This window comes from Somniosus microcephalus, chromosome 7 (assembly GCF_052327205.1).
Source record: "Somniosus microcephalus isolate GS21.2 chromosome 7, FLI_Smic_1.0, whole genome shotgun sequence".
NCBI lineage: Eukaryota > Metazoa > Chordata > Chondrichthyes > Squaliformes > Somniosidae > Somniosus > Somniosus microcephalus.
Window position 1 is genome coordinate 36,224,251 of NC_140993.1, and position 17,931 is coordinate 36,242,181.

A 17,931-nucleotide genomic window follows, 5' to 3' on the forward strand; every position below is an offset into this window, starting at 1 on the left:
TGTAAACCCCCAGGATTTTTGAGAACACAAACATCAAACGAACCAAATTATGATCACATTTTAGCTTTCAACTATTAGCAACCCAACCAGCGGGGCTGTCACTCGGTTTATTGTACTGGTACAATTACACTACTTGCGTAATCCTCCTAACTCATCACCTTAAATTGCTCCCACCACCACCAAATCTATAAGCAATATTTATCCTCATGTTACTTAGCTTCAAATGGTCTCCTCAGACATAAGGAGTTGGGAGAATAAAATCTATAATCTGACTATGTTGCTGCATACTTTCTGCAGTTCAAGTGAACATAGTATGACATTTTAAAAACTATTCCACTTTACCTAAATCCTAGTTTTTTTAAAGTCTAGAATTTGGTAACAAAAAAATTTCACACTTACCATTGCTCTTTGCTAAAATCATTATAAATCTGAGTGCATTTTTTTCTTTCTGTAGAAAAATACTAAAAATGTACATAATGTGATGAAGTAACTCTGTTCTGGATTGTCTGTTGTTGTACTTGTTAATGTCTGTAAATGTTTTACAGGTGTAACCACTAATGTTTCTCCCTAGCTCCGCCTTTATGGATCCTCCTGATTGGTGTGAGTCTTATTTATAAGAGCTGGGTTTTACTCATAAGGGCTGGGTCGGTGATGAATGATGGTTGCCCTGTGTTAACTTGATGCCAAGATTCTTACTTAATAAAAGCCTTTAGTTTGAAGCCTCGACCTGGACAGAGAGTCAAGGCAGGGACTGGACCTGCTCAGCTCATTCTCAGCCTTGCTGTCTAAGGAGAAACAGAGTGGAAAGTGGTAGTCTCCTTCTACCATCAACTTCAACTACTGAGGTGCCTGGAGAGAGAGGAGAGGAAGAAGGGGAAGGCCAACTTCATCATCAACCAGGGGAGAGGTCCTTCCCATCACTGCCTCCCCAAATTGGCCTCCTTTTCAGGAGAGGGAGAGAGGGGAGAAACAACCACCGACCAACCTTTTGGAAGAGGGGGAGAATAAGAACATCTACAGGTGGGTGTTATTAGGTGCACTCTCCTAAAGACTTTGTTTTGTAGGTGGGGGGAGGAAAGAAGACAGAAGGCCAGAACACCAAGGGGTGTCTGTGTGTGTCTCTTGTAAAACACTAGGCCACACACACCACTATTAAAACACCCCTTCCACTGCCTGACCTGGGACAGCTGGAGCTGCCTAGGCGAAGTCAATCAACCCATTTAAGACCTGGTGTAAAGGACTGAGCCTGGGCATTCTCCAGCTTTCCCAGGTGAAGACATCTTCCTCCCCCCCACCGGAAGACCAACAACAGGCTTTTTTTTTCCCTCAGAGTGCACCCCTGCCGACACCCACCCACCATCCTGAGTGGTGACCCTGCCCTTGCGGCCTCCCTCCTTCCCAACACCCCCCCCTCTCTCTCTCTCTCTTCGCCTCTCTCTCTGAGGCACCTCTATTTTATATACATTAATTGCCACTTGAGCAGAGGGGAGAAGGCCCCTCTCCCAATTTTAATTAATAAGGGGATGTGTGTGCCTTCAATTTAACAGCTCCCTCTGCTCAAGAGAAGACACTAATTAACCTGAGGCCATTAACACTTTCAGGCCTGTGACTTGGGGTGAGTGTGGCTCTTTTTTTAAAAAACCACCCATAATGGCGACTACTTCATCGCCGGTGACGGGGTCAGCAAGGTCATATGCGGCGGTGGCAGCCACAGCCACGGCTGCTCCTGCTGCCCCGTCACCTTTCACTTTAATAACTAAAAAGCTTGGGGTGAAGAGCTACACTCACCCCCACATGACTATTGAGGCCTGCGTAAAAGCCATGGCTGGGGTTGTTGGCCCCTCAGCCATCGTCGCGGCCTCAAAAATGTACGGGAAGGCTGTGTTCTTCTGGGGTCGGAGCGGGCGGTGTCCCTGGCCATCGCCAAGGGGCTCACCGTGGGCGGGACCTTCCTGCCAGTGGATCCTCTCGAGGCCACCGCGCGGAGGATCGTTATTTCCAACGTCCCACCCTATATTCCTGGTGAGCTCCTCCTCCCCCACTTACGCCATCTTGGGGAGGCGAGGTCGGGGATCACGCCTATCCCGCTCGGCTGCCGGGAAGCCAGCCTTTGGCACGTCTTCTCCTTCCGGCGCCAGCTCTTTATTCAGCTGGCGCAGGAGGAGGACACTGACGGGGCTTTCGTCGTCCTCCACGAGGGGACCGCCTATCGCGTCTTTTGGACGGCGGACGGCGTGCGGTGCCACGCCTGCAAGGAGGTGGGGCACATCAGGAAAAACTGCCCCGCCTCCAAGGCCGCCGGATCGTCTGGTGCAGCCAAGGCGGGCGCCACCGCTGCTCCTCTCCCTGGGTCTGCCGAGCTCCCCCAAACAACCGATGCACGGTTGTCGTCGGAGGCCGATGCCATCAAGGCCTCCAGCGGGGGGGGGGGGGGGGGGGGGGGAAAGAAGAGTGCGTCCGGGCGGAAAGAAGGCGCGGAGAAAAGCCAAACACCTTAGGGTGGGTCCCCCCCGGGGCAGGCGAGCCCTTGAACCTGGAGCCCCTGACAGCCGCGCTCCTCGCGGAGTTGGTCGGGGCAGACGAGGGTGGGAGGGACCTCGTGCCCGAGCCTGTGGTCGCGACCGCCGCGGCAGAAACATCAATACCTGCAGCTGGGCTCGGGCCCGAGGAACCCGACAAACCTGCTCCACCGGAGGGAGCTGAGGAGGCCGCCTCTGGAGACATGGCGGGCTCCCTCCGTGCTAAAAAGGTGCGACCCCCTAGAAGAGGAGGCGGACCGGGAAGAGGAAGGTCCCTCCGACCTGGGGGAGTCGTCGCCCGCCGCGGGTACTGCGCCCCCCCGCTGTCGTCATCACCGGCGATCGGCAGGGGTCACCTGTCCCTCGGGAGGCTGAGGCAGATGTGTCTGTCCAGCACGTGCCTCCCGGGGATGGGGATGAGACCCTGCTCGTGGGGGAGGTCACGGAACAACTCGCGGCAGAAATTGATATTCTTTCGGTGCCGTTACCCCTCGCCGGGTTGGGCGGCCTGGGGTCTGGGTCGGGCGAGCTCGAGGAAAATGAGCTCGCCCAATATGACCCGGACATTCCCCAGGGGCTGCTCGACCTGGTGGAGGGTTTAATTGAAGGCACCCCTTCCGCTGGGTCGGAGGCTGGTGGCGTGGAGGGGGAGGGCCCCCTGACTGTGTCTCCGGCGCCGGACGTCCTAGAGGAATTTCCATTTGTTTACTCCCCGATTTCTCCGGACGTTCTGGCGTCTGAGGGGGAGGGGGACTCCGAACCGCCGCCGTCTTCTGGCCCGGCGCCCCCGGAGGAGCCCAGGGAGGAATCCTCTGCCACCGATCCTGGGGGTGGGATCCGGGCAGAGGCGGGGCCGGCCGATGCGGCCGAGCCGATCGCTGCGCACTGCGCGACAGACGGGTCGGCCGCTGGTGGCGACCCCCCGGAGGAGGACGGGGACTCTGTGATGGACGCGGAGGACGAGTTGGATTCAATCGCCGACGAGGCGATGGATGACCTCGTGCCCCTCGCCGAGTCTCCCCTCATTCCCGTCAGGGAACTCCGGGATTTTGTGGCCGTGTGCCAGGGTCGTCAAAACAAGACCCGGCTGGCCAGGTGGTCGGAGCTGGCGCTGCTCATCGGGTGGGTCCGCGCCGCCGTCAAGATCATGGACGCGGACATGAGCTCGCTCGAGCTGCGTCGGCTCAGGTCGTTCCTCACTGGGCTGCTGAGGGAGTGGCGGTCGACTCGCGGCTGCGCTCCCTCCTCCCGTTAGGTGTTGGTAGAGGTTGCACTATGCTTCTGATATGAAGATAACCATAGCCAGCCTCAACATCAACGGCAGCAGGGAGGCTCGCCGCAGATTTAATAACCTTTTGGTCCTTCGGGACGGGACGTATGCGGTGTGCTTCCTGCAAGAAACCCACACCGTTCCGGGAGACGAGGCCACATGGCTCCTGGAATGGCAAGGAGGGGTCAGCATGAGTCACCTCTCCAACGTTTCCAGCGGGGTGGCTATCTTGCTGGCCCCGCATTTTCAGTCAGAGATCTTGGGGGTCAAGGAGCACGTGCCGGGCCGCTTGCTCCAGGTCACTGTTCGCCTGGGGGGCGTGCCGCTCCATCTAGTGAACGTGTATGCCCCTCAGGCCGGTGCGCAGCAAGTGCGCTTCTTTGAAGTAGTGTCCGCTCTTCTGGGCTCCATCGACGTGGGCGAGTGCGTCATCCTCGGGGGGGGGGGGGGGATTTTAACTGCACCCTCGAGGCGAGGGACCGTCCGGGTCCCCCGCGATGCCCGGCGGCGATGGAGAAGTTGAGGGACCTGGTCGGGTCCTTCGACTTGGTGGACGTCTGGCGAAATCTCCATCCCGACTCCAGCGCCTTCACTTACGTGGGGTCTGGAGGAGGAAGGTCCAGAATCGACCGCCTTTACATTTCCCGGGCGTACGTCTCCTGCATTCCGGTGGCTTCCATGCGGCCAGTGCCGTGCACGGACCACCACCTGGTGTGGGCGGAGCTCGTTCCGCTGCGCGCGCGGGGGGAGGTCCGCGTACTGGCATTTTAATGACCTGCTGCTGGAGGACGCGTGGTTCCGGGATTCGTTTCGTCGGTTCTGGGCCGACTGGAGAAGGAAGCAGGGGGGCTTCCCCTCCTTGAGGCTATTGTGGGACGTGGACAAGGCTCACGTCCGTCTCTTCTGTCAGGAGTACGCGAAGGGGTCAACCAAGAGGCGGGAGGCCCGGGTCGGGCAGTTGGAGAAGGACGTGCTCGACCTGGAGTCCCGTCTCGGTCAAGTCGTCGAGGACCCGGCCCTGCGGAAGGTGTACCAAGAGAAGGAGGGCGCGCTGAAGGACCTGCAGCTCGTCGGGTCCCGAGGCGCGTATGAGAGGTCGCGGATCCAGTTCCTGCGGAACCTGGACCGCGGCTCCCCCTTCTACTCGCTGGAAAAAAGACCGGGGGGGTCCGTAAGCAGCTCTTGGGGCTGCTGGCCGACGACGGATCTCTGGTCTCGGATCCGGAGGGAATCAGCGCGGAGGCCCGCGCCTATTACAGGGCTCTGTTCTCTCCGGATCCGTCCAGCGAGGATGCGCGCAGAGTTTTGCGGGAGGACCTGCCGAAGGTCGGCCTGGAGGGTCCCGAAAAATTGGACGCTCCTCTGAGTCTGGAGGAGCTGACCGGTGCCCTCCACCAGCTCTCCAGGGGAAAGTCCCCAGGGCTGGACGGGCTGACTGTGGAGTTCCACAGGGCGTTCTGGGACGTCTTGGGGGGCGACTACGCGCGGGTCCTGGGGGAAAGTTTGGCGACCGGGGAGATGCCCCTCTCTTGGCGCAGGGCGGTTATTGTCCTGCTGCCTAAGAAGGGCGATCTCCGCCTCCTTAAGAACTGGCGCCCAGTCTCCCTCCTCAGCACGGACTATAAAATTTTTGCCAGGGCCATGTCTGCTCACCTTGGCGCCGTGCTGGCCCACATGATCCACCCCGACCAGTCCTACATGGTCCCGGGCCGGACTATCCACGATAACATCCATCTGGTCCGGGACCTGATCCACCATTCCCAGAGGGCTGGTCTGTCAGTCGCCTTCCTTTCCCTGGATCAAGAGAAGGCGTGCGACAGGGTGGATCACGAGTATCTCTTCGGGACTCTGCGTGCATTCGGGTTCGGGCCGCATTTTGTCGCCCGGATCTGACTTCTGTACGCTGCCGCAGAGTGTCTGATTAAAGTTAACGGGTCCTTGACGGCACCCCTTCGCTTCGGGAGGGGGGTGCGTCAGGGATACCCCATGTCCGGTCAGTTATACACCCTTTGCATAGAGCCTTTCCTGCGCCTCTTGCGGAAGAGGTTGACGGGACTGGCTCTGCACGGCCTCAATTACGACATGCAGCTCCTGTTTGTGAAAGTGGGCGGCACGCGTGCCAGCCTGCGGGAGCTGCCTGTCTTCTACCAGGAACTGCTATGGGTTTGGAACTACGTCGCTTCCAGGCGTAGCTCTCCCCCGTCAGGAATGGCGGCTATCCTTCGGGAGCCGCTGCTCAGGAATCCGCACCTCCACGTCCGCGGGTTCGGGTGGCTGGCGGAGCGCAGGGCTGTGCCTGGCAAGGTGACGAGAGTCAGGGACCTGCTCGATGGCGGAGGAGCGGGCTGAATGGCGCCGGAGGAGTTGGCGCGGCGCATGTCTTGGGCCAACGTCCAGCTCACGGTCAATGCCATCGAGTCGATGAAAGCGACACTGCGCCCCGGCGCCACAAGGTGTATTGAGGCGGCTCAAGCGCGTGGGGCGATCCCGCCCGAGCTTTCCCCCGTTCGGACGGAATTCCTCATCGGCGGCCAGCCCCGAAACTCCCCTCGGGAGCCGGCGCCTCACAACTTGAGCTGTCTCGAGGAAATACCCTCCGTGCCTTTTCATTCCGCACGGAGGTATTTCCTGTACGGGCTGCTCCTGCACACTCTCCACTTTGCCATCTTCGCCTGCCATCAGGACGTCTTGGCGTGCCGTCTTGCCTTCCGGTGGAGGCGGAGGTCCCCAATGGAGGGCTCTCTATGCGGGAGTCTTCCCTTGTTCTATTGGGGGCTTGGCCTGGAGGGTGTTGCACGGAGCAGTCCCGTGCAATATATTTTTAAGTAGGTTCACGGACTCCCAGGCCGCCTGTCTTTTCTGCGGCCTGGAGGAGTCAGTGTTTCACATATACACTGAGTGTGAGAGGTTACAGCCCCTCTTCCATTATTTGAAGGGGCTGCTCCTCGATTTTTGGTTGCACTTCAGTCCCACGCTCTTGATCTACGGTCACCCGGTGCGTAGGGGAGCGGGCCGGTTGGAGGACCTCCTTGTGGGTCTGCTCCTGGGCCTGGCTAAAAAAGCCATCAATTGGTCCAGGCAGCGGGCAGTTGAGGGGGTCATCCAGCCAGATTGCCTCCCTCTCTTCCACGGCCATGTTCGCGCCCGGGTGGCCCTGGAGATGGAGCACGCGGTGTCCGCCGGCTCGCTCGAGTACTTCCGCTACCGGTGGGCGCCGGGGGGACTGGAGTGCATAATTGATTTGGACAACCAAATTTTAATTTGATTTGTTAAGGTTTATTTAAAGTTTAATTAGTTACAGTCTATTTGTTTATGTTTGGTTCAACTAAAAGAGCGCCTTTATGGATCCTCCTGATTGGTGTGAGTCTTATTTATAAGAGCTGAGTTTTACTCATAAGGGCTGCCCTGTGTTAACTTGATGCCAAGATTCTTACTTAATAAAAGCCTTTAGTTTTAAGTTGTAACCTCATGGATTCAGGCAGTTATTTGGCACATCAATTTTATTAAGTAACAACTTTGGAAGATGGATCGATTTTTGAAACCTGGATCTGGATATCGATCCCCACTCGGCAGATGCATCGAAGAAATTTACGCATTGGCTTCGATGTTTTGAATACTTCATCGCATCGATCGATCCGACGGTTAACAAGTTGGGTCTTTTAACCAACTTGGTAAGTCATCAAATTTACTCTATATTTGAAGATATTACTACATATGAAGAGGCCCTTGCAGCTCTTAAGGCCCAGTACCTTAAGTCAGTTAATGAAGTATACGCCAGGTATCTTTTGTCTACTCGCAGGCAATTACCCGAGGAATCCCTGGATGATTTCCTGCAGGATCTTAAGGCTTTGGCAAAGGATTGCAACTACAAGGCTGTCTCTGCCATATTGTATCAGGAAGAAGCCATCCGTGATTCTTTCATATCTGGCCTTCGATCTAATTATATGAGACAGAGACTCCTCGAGAATGACTCGTTAGTTTTAAAAACAGTCGTTGTTACAGCTCGATCGTTAGATGTAGCCCAAAATAATTTAAAAGTGTATGCATCAGCCCATGCGTCTCTCTCAGCCTCGTGTGTTCCGAGTATGGAGGCATCCATAACGTCAATGGAGCCTCCACTTAATCCTACTGTTGCGGCTGTAGCCCATGGGTCTAAGTGTTATTTTTGTGGCCAACCTAAACACTCCAGGCAAAGATGCCCAGCCAGAGAGGCTACCTGTTTTAAATGTAAGAAACGGGGACATTTTAGTAAAGTGTGTAAGGGTAATCCTGTACCTGATGTCTTCTCTGCTGCCGCCTATCGTTTTACTCTAGCCTCGGTTACGGTTGACCAGACCATACCGTGTTCCTTGTCGAAATCTATGATGGACATTAAGATTATGGTCGTCCTACTGGGTATTTGATAGACTGTGGCAGTACTGAAAGTTTTATACATCCCAACCTTGTTAACTCCTGTTTATTGAAGGTGTATCCTACTCGAAGTGAAATTGTGATGGCGTCCAAGTCCCTTACTTCGGAGGTAACTGGATATTGTAAAGTCACATTGACCGTTAAGGATACGGAGTATAAGGACTTTAAACTCCTTATATTACCTCAGTTGTGTGTGAACTTAATTTTAGGTTTGGACTTCCAGTGTCAGCATGAGAGCGTCACCCTTAAGTATGGTGGGTCTCAGCCTCCACTCACAGTCTGCGGCCTTTCTACTTTAAAAGTCTGCCTTCTTTGTTCGTGAACCTTGCTCCTAATTGTAGACCTATCGCGACTAAGAGTCGACAGTATAGTTCAGAAGATAAAACATTTATAAAAGAGGAAGTGGAAAGGCTTCAACGGGAGGGAATCATCGAACACAGTAATAGCCCGTGGCGTGCCCAGGTGGTGGTGGTTAAAACTAATGAAAAGAAAAGACTTGTGGTCGATTATAGCCAGACTATAAACTTGTATACCCAATTGGACGCCTATCCTTTACCTTGTATTTCTGAGATGGTGAACCAGATAGCTCAGTATCGAGTGTTCTCCACCATTGATTTAAAGTCTGCCTACCATCCACTCCCTATCAAAATAGAAGACCGACCTTATACGGCCTTCGAAGCTAATGGGCGCCTGTATCAATTTCTTAGGGTGCCCTTTGGAGTGACGAATGGGGTATCCGTCTTCCAATGGGAGATGGATCGTATGGTGGATGAATACGCGTTGGAAGCAACATTCCCGTACCTGGACAATGTTACTTTCTGTGGGCGTGACCAACGGGAGCATGATCAAAATCTCACGAAGTTCCTAGAGACGGCAAAGAGGTTAAACCTGACCTACAACAAAAACAAGTGTACCTTCAATACTACACGTTTGTGTATTCTTGGTTGCATTGTGGAGAATGGGGTAATCGGGCTGGATCCTGAAAGATTACGCCCACTTAAGGAATTACCTTTACCTCACACTGTAAAAGCTTTAAGGTGGTGTCTGGGATTCTTTTCGTACTATGCCCAGTGGGTGGCTAGCTACTCAGATAAAGTCCGACCTCTTATTAAGTCGACGTCTTTTTCGCTATCGGCGGAAGCTCAGGAGGCTTTCTGTAATATCAAATGGGACATTGAGAAGGCAGTGGTATGTGCCGTGGATGAGAAGATCCCTTTTCAAGTGGAAAGTGATGCATCTGATTTTGCGTTGGCAGCAACTCTTAACCAAGCTGGTAGACCAGTAGCTTTCTTCTCTCGTACATTGCAAGGCCCAGAAGTTCGACATTCTTCAGTGGAAAAGGAGGCGCAGGCGATTATCGAAGCAGTCAGGTATTGGAGACATTATCTCGCTGGCTGACATTTTACGCTTATTACTGACCAGTGATCTGTGGCCTTTATGTTCAATACTAAGCAGAGAGGCAAGATCAAAAATGGTAAGTTTTAAGATGGCGAATAGAACTGTCAACATATGACTATGATGATATTCAGTACAGGCCTGGAGTATTTAATGAGCCATTGGATGCTTTCTCACGAGGAGTATGTACTAGTCTAGGTATAGATAAGCTTCAAAGTCTCCACGATGCACTCTGCCACCCTGGGGTTACCAGAATGAACCACTTCATTAAGTCCCACAATCTACCCTACTCTATTGAGGAGGTCCGGACAATGACCAGAACCTGTCGTGTGTGCTGCATGCAAACCCCGCTTCGATAAGCCGTTGAGCCAGCTCATCTTATTAAAGCAACTCGACCATTTGAGCGTTTGAGTCTCGATTTTAAAGGTCCCCTTCTATCGAGCGACCGTAATGTCTATTTTCTTATTATAGACGAGTACTCTCGGTTCCCTTTTGTTATCCCCTGTCCGGATGTGGCCAGTGCTGTTGTAATTAAATGCCTCTGCCAACTGCTTTCTTTGTTTGGCATAGTGATAGGGGTTCTTCCTTTATGAGCGAAGAATTGCGACAGTTTTTGCTATCGAAAGGAATTACAACGAGTAGAACTACCAGCTACAACCCTCGTGGTAATGGGCAGGTCGAGAAATAAAATGCGACAGTGTGGAAGGCTATCGGATTGTCTCTGAAGTTGCGAGGCCTGCCGACCTCTCGCTGGCAGGATGTCCTACCAGACGTGCTGCATTCCATAAGATCTCTTGTGTACAGCGACGAATGCCACCCCTCATGAAAGGATGTTTAGCTTTCCAAGAAAAGCTACTAATGGAGTATCGTTACCCACATGGTGGACGACCACGGGCCCTGTGCTGTTGCGCAGACATGAGAGGCCACAAGACTGATCCACTGGTGGAGGAAGTACAACTCCTTCATGCTAATCCTCAGTATGCGTACATTCAATATCCGGATGGGCGAGAGGATACGGTCTCTATTAAAGATCTTGCACCTGCTGGAGCTCAAAGAGTTCGACTCTGAGAGTCGAGTTTTTAATCGTGGTATTGGACCTTCAGAGACACAAACCCTCAGTGCGGAAAACACTGATGATTCTGGGAATTCGGATGAACCGGAGTTGGTACTCCGGGAGGAGCCTCGGCAAGAGTTACGTCATTCCCAGAGGACTATCAGACCTCCTGACAGATTGAATCTATAGCAGGGGGTGAATGTGATGAATTAACAGTGTTCTGGATTGTCTGTTGTTGTACTTGTTAATGTCTGTAGTTTTACAGGTGTAACCACTAATGTTCCTCCCTAGCTCCGCCTTTATGGATCCTCCTGATTGGTGTGAGTCTTATTTATAAAGAGCTGGGTTTTACTCATAAGGGCTGGGTCGGTGATGAATGATGGTTGCCCTGTGTTAACTTGATGCCAAGATTCTTACTTAATAAAAGCCTTTAGTTTTAAGTTGTAACCTCATGGATTCAGGCAGTTATTTGGCATATCACATATATGGAAACAGCACTGCATAATAAACAAAAATGCACCAGTATAAAAATGTGCATCAGGTAATGAGAACGCTCCATGCATAAATAGTGACTATCTCCTTCAACAGCACTCTTCACTGGTCCTTATCTAATTTTAAAGACATGCTCCTCCTAGTAGTGCCTTGCCTTATACACAACGATAAAGAAACTAGCAAGTCTGATCAAGCAAACTAAGGAATCTGTTAGTGTAAACTTTGTATCACATGGCTGTTTACACCACTGCTTGTGTTACCCTGGCCAGCAACTTATTTTTATGTTCCCTTCCTTGATCTCACCAAGCCATACACCATCCTCTATTCATACACACATCAACAAGGGACAGCTTATTCCCATGCTTCCACTCTGTGGATATTCACAGAAATCAAGAATATTCACTCCCTACCCATCCTTTTAAGGAAGTGGTTCGCCGCTGTTCACCCCCTCCCCCATGATAACCTGAAAAAAACTAAAGTAAATGAACAGCATAAACTATTACAGAACTACTTCTGCAGTATGATGTTTTACCAGTGCTGTGCGATCCACCCTATTTACCTTGCAGGGCAGATTTCAAGGCACCAGACAACAATAGAAAAACAACTGTGCAAGTTCAATCTTTTGCACACACAGTACTTGAAATGCTGTGATCTGTAACTTTTATATTTGACCCCAAAGCTTCGGGGATGGCTGGGGGAAGTCCATATAGGCTGAAAATGCAAACACAGTATCCCCGGACTGAGAAGTCAAGCCTTTCTGTGGCCAGGAAAATGGCATTTGTTTGCCACTTTTGCCTCCAGAAGTGGAAACACACAGCTTCAGACAAAGCTATTGTGAATGTTGCTTACTAGTTAAAGACAGCAGAGCGAGAGACTGGAATTAACATTTCCATACAGAATGGCAAGCGTTATAGAGGGAGATAAATTCACAGATAAGGGACTGGTTATCAGCCCTAGGAAGATATACAGCTTAGCATAGGGCAAACTGGAGGAAGTGAATGAGAAGCTTGTAGGGAAATATTGCTCAGGATTGAAGAAAAAGTACTGCCTAGATTTTAAAAAACAAGCCAAATCTGACAATGACAATTACATGTTAATTAGCCTATCAAAATGGGTAAAATAATGGAAACCATTCTAAGGAATAGGCTGGAGCAGTACCTAGATAACAATATATACAAAAGCAAAATACTGCGGATGCTGGAAATCCAAAATACAAACAGAAAATGCTGGAAATACCCAGCAGGTCAGGCAGCATCTGTGGAGAGAGAAACAGAGTTAACGTTTCAGGTCGACCTGAAACGTTAACTCTGTTTCTCTCTCTCTCTCCACAGATGCTGCCTGACCTGCTGGGTATTTCCAGCATTTTCTGTACCTACATAGCAACGACTACGTAAAACATATTTAGTTGCATCCCCATGTAATGATATATACAGGACAAATAATTTCCCACAAGATCTGTAATTTTCTATTTTGTGTCTTATTGAATTTAAAAAAAGATTTAAAACAGTTACAGGCCATTACCCTATTGTCTGCCAAAGTGTGAAACCTTGACATTTTGCTCACTCGATTTCTTTAAATGAACTACTTCTAAGGAAATCATAGAAATAAGCATGCCAGGTCTGGCTACTAGTTTTTAAGTTCACCGAGTTTCATGGACATTTGAGCTTCACGTACTTCATGTAAAACATCTCATCCTAAATATACATTTTAAGTCTGTATACATTTTACCAAGGAATAAGTGACGGTTCAGCTGATTCGACCAAAGAAATTGTCCCATTCCAAGAAACTAGGGGAAAAAAACACTCCGAAAAGGGTGGACTAACCCTTTGTGAACTGCTTGCAGTTCTCTTAGACAAGTACTGCATGGTTTAGTATTTTGCCTGTATTCTTTATACTTCTGTGAATCATTTTTAATTATAAAAAAGCTTGATTAGTTTAGCCTGTAAACAGGAGTCGAGCATTGATATTTTCTAGCTTTCAAAATGCCGAGACACAGTGGGCACTGGGCATCCTGCTTGTTCTCCAGTAACTTATTGAGATTGGAGTTACAGGAAACTTTCGTTTAAACGGCACCTAAATATCCGGAATCCTCTATTAACCGGCAAAATTCTCGCTCCGAAAACAACACCTCAATAACCGGCAATGTTGCCGAGTCCGAGTCTCCCGCGGTGGCCGAGTTAGTCAGTGGGGGTAGTTCTCCAAACTGCTACTACTCGGCCTCTTGGCGCTATCGGAAGTCGGAACACCTCAAAAACCCTGCATCAGGAGTCTGACTCTCCCACGCTGCCGGTAGTCTCTTCTGATCCACCATTTTTCGGGGGTACAGTACTGTGTGTCTCCCACGCTGCTGGTACTCATTGGATTGCATTATGGAAATCCCAAAAGTTGGTCCAAGCAAAAAGAGAGTGGGGTTAACTTTAAAACAGAAAATTAATATATGCCAACGACTAGAAAAGGGGAAAGAAGCGTATCAACATTATGAATGAATTCAAAATCGGTTCGTCAACAATCTACGACATCAAATCGCAGAAGGATAAGCTGCTCAAGTTTTATTCAAGCTCGGAGACATCTAAGAGTGTAGAGAAACGGCGTACGCTTCGTAAGCCTAAGCTTGAAGAGCTGGATACCGTGCTTTATGAGTGGTTTTCTCTTAAGCGTTCAGAGGGTGTTCCGATTTCCGGACCCATGCTAATCGAAAAAGCGAAGGATTTCTACGCAAAGCTGGAGCTCACTGACAAGTGTGCTTTCTCTGATGGATGGCTAACGTGCTTCAAGGTACGGCACGGGATATGACGACTCGATATTTCCAGGGAGAATAAATCAGCTTATCACGACGCCGCAGAAGAATACTGCGATTATTTCAATCAGATTGTGCAGCAACATGATTTGTCGCCAGCACAGCTATACAATGCCGATGAAACTGGCTTATTTTGGAGGTTTTTTGCCAGAATCAACGCTTGCTGGGGCTTGTGAGGCTAATGCTTCAGGTTACAAGAAAAATAAAGATCGTGTAACCGTGCTAACATGTGCGAACGCTGCTGGATCACACCGGGTTAAACTTCTCGTCATTGGGAAGTATAAAAATCCCCGTGCATTTAAAAATGTGAGGCACTTACCTATTGAGTACAAAGCTCAAAGAAATGCTTGGATGGATAAGGAAATCTTTTCAAATTGGTTCCATCATATTTTTGTTCCATCTGTGAGGGAACATTTCCGTAGAATAGGGAAACCTGAAGATAGCAAATGCATTTTATTGCTTGATAATTGTAGAGCCCATCCGCATGAATCCGAGTTGGTTTCTGGAAATATTTTCACCATTTATTTGCCACCAAATGTAACTTCTCCCATAAAACCCATGGACCAGGGCGTTATCCAAAATCTCAAGTGTCGTTACAAGAAAGACTTCCTACGTAAACTGATAAGCCAAGATGACAATACAGGTATTCACGCATTTCAGAAGGAATACAATCTTAAAGATGCCATCTTTAATGTTGCATGTTCCTGGAACTTGGTGAAAGGTCACACTTTGAGAGAAGCCTGGCACAAATTGTGGCCTTCTGTAATGTTTGCTGAAGGAGGTTCTTCAGAGGAGGAATTTCATGGGTTCAATGTTCGTCCCAAGAGGAGTACAGTAATGGAAATGGCTGGCATGGTGAAAAATGTAGGCCCAGGAAACCCTCTACGTCACCTCAGTGAACGTGATATTGAGCAGTGGGTTGATGCAGATAGAGAAGTTGCTGTTGTGCATATGCTAAGTGATGATGAAATAATGGAGAATGTTTTGAATCCAAAGAAAGAAAAGGAGAGATGGAAAATGAAGACGATGAGATTTCTGAAGAGAACAAGATTTCTTGGGCTAAAGCTGCAGAAGATTTTGTTTCATTACTTACATTTGCTGAAAGCCATTCTTGCTATTCGGCCCAAGAAGTTATACACCTCCATATTCTGCATTCCACCTTTCTACAAAGAAGGCAAGAGTCCACTAAGCAAGCAGACATCCAGGACATGCTTAGGAAAGCTTCCAAAAGAGTTGAAGCAGTGGAAGTGCCTGAAGAATCTGTTGAAGTGCATGATCCTGATGACCCAGCTGGCATGGATATTCCTGATGAGCCAGTTGGCTTGGAATAAGTGTAGAGTCAACCACAGTACTTTATACTGTACTGTACAGTCGTTTTTAATTACTTAACAGTAAAAAAAAAAACTTAGTTATGGATTACCATCAACTGGCAGTACTGTACTTAATCAAGCATCTTTCACCATCCATTTAACACGAGTACCCAATTACTGTATACTGCACATTTCTTGATTTTTTAATTTTTCTTTGTTAAAAATAGCCTGGGTAGATAACACCCTCAGTCATCTGGAATTTTTGATAAACCGGCAACACGCCGGTGCTGGATACCAAAGAGTTTCCTGTAATTGCTCAAACTGGGCTACACTGACTCAGTGGCAGAAAATTTTAAAAACCACAGGTTTCAATACATAGTAGATGCAGTCTGCTTACGGAAATGAGCGAACTAAGAAAAAGATGTTGAAGAAAATGGCATTAAGATGGCACTGAACGGAGTAGTGCAGGGGATCTCGCGCTTGGATCCACTGTTTCTTAACCACATCAGTTACCTGGATTCAGAAGCGAGTGCAGGTTTGTTAAATTTATGGACAGCACTAAAGTAAGGGAGCAGTAGCGACAGCTGATGTAGTCAATCTGGATTTAGATCAGTATGCATTTGGAGAGACGAATGGGAATTTAAATTTAATACTGATTAATGTACAGTATTATATATTGGGCCGAACATGCGAAAAATAGATTTACAGTGATGAGAATAGAATTAACAAGAAAACTGCCTGGAAGTCACAATCGACCCTCTATTTTCAATGTCGACACAATGTGAATAATTAAAAAATCAAATCGAATTCTGAAGATATCAACTCAGAACAATAAAGTGCAAATCTAGAGGTTTTATAATGCACTGCTCAGACCTCACATGCCTTAAACTGAGTTCAAATTTGAATAAAATTCCTTTGTTGGCTATTTTAAATGAGACATGAACCATTTATTAAAAATGAGTTAGTGCATCTGTTAAAATAGCAGATATAGGGACATCATACAAATGAATTATCTATTTAAATGCTAAAATTCAGAGTCTAGTTTCAAAGCATTGGAGCACTACGAACAATTTTAGTCAGCACAGAAAGAACAAACTTGCCTTTATAAAGCACCTTTTACAACCTCAGAATACCCCAATAAGTTTTATGGCCAATGCAGTACTCTTGAAGTGTAGTCACTGTTGTAAAGTAGGGAACAGTGGCAGCCAGTTTGCGCACAGCAAGGTCCCACAAACAACAATGAGATAAATGGCCAAATAATCTGTTTCAGGTGTTGGATGAGGGATTAAATATTGGCCAGGACACGGGGAAACTCCCCAGCTCCTCTTTGAATAAAGTCATTGGATCTCTTGCATCCAGCTGACAGGCCAGAAAGTGCCTCAGTTTAACATCCCATCTGAAAGACGGCACCTCCGACAGTGCAGCGTGCCCTCAGTACTGCACTGAAGTGCCAGCTTGGATTATGTGCTCAAGTCTCTGGAGCCATTTGGAGTATGTGCTCATACTTCAAATGTGACATACACTGCATTAGAGGGAATGCAGGGAAAAGCTACAAGAATTATGCCAAGTGTAAAAAGGATAAGCTTTGAGGAACGATGATAAACTTAAGCTTAAATAACAACAGAAAATGCTGGAAAAACTCAGGTGGTCAGGCAACATCCGTGCAGAGAAATTTGAGTTGACGTTTCGGGTCGTTTTGAAGAAGGGTTCGACCCGAAACGTCAACTCAAATTTCTCTCCACGGATGTTGCCTGACCTGCTGAGTTTTTCCAGCATTTTCTGTTATTTCGGATTTCCAACATCTGCAGTATTTTGCTATCATAAACTTAAGCTTTACAGTTTTTAGATAGAAATTTAATAGGAGGGGAAACCTCAGTGCAGAGAGGTTTAAGGGAGAACCATCAAGGTACATGAAGTCTTAAACTATATAGATAATAATGTGAAGTCAAACATTTACTTCAATAGAAGCTAGATCAGAAGAGGGCAGAAGCTTAAATTAAGTAACAATAAATTTAAACTAATATTGGGGGAGGGGGGAGACTCCTCAGTCAAAGGAAGGTAAACATTTGAAATAATCTGTAAAGCAAGGCAGTTATAGTCAAGAGATCTGGAAACATGTTCCACATTCGGCTGAGTAAATTCAAATGTTATATGGAGCACATCTCTGTAGGAAGATTGGCCTTTTCTCATCATTAACATTTTGATGTTCTTTTGTTTTGCATGCAAATGAGAATGTGGACATGCCTCTGATGACAAACAATAGAAATCTGAAACTTAGCTCAGATCTCACTAAATTCTCCTCCCAGTTATGGATTTTGAAGCCAAAACTGCAGCACAAATAAAATCTATGAATTGAAAAACCAAAATAATGTGCCATGAAAGGGAGGGTGGGGGGGCAGAAACCACAGATTTCCACCCACGACGATCCAAACAAAATCCTAAAGAATACCAGCTTGGCTCAGATGGTAGCACTTATGTCTGAATCAGAAGGTTGCGAGTTCAAGACTCACTCCAGGACTTCAGCACAGTCTAGGCTGACACTTCAGTGCAGTACCAGCAGAGTGCTGCATTGTTGGAGGTGCTGTCTTTTGGAGGAGCTGTTATGAGGTCCCATCAGTCTGCTCCCAGGTAGGCACAAAAGGACCCATGCACTATGCAAAACATCAAAAAAAATCCTCCCAGTG

General features: G+C 48.6%; 1 protein-coding gene across 3 annotated transcripts in view; it reads right to left on the reverse strand.

Moving 5' to 3' along the window:
* The window catches only part of ago2 (argonaute RISC catalytic component 2), a 108,941-nt gene that overhangs the window by 77,531 nt on the left and 13,479 nt on the right, over window positions 1-17,931 (reverse strand). The window lies entirely within an intron of this gene.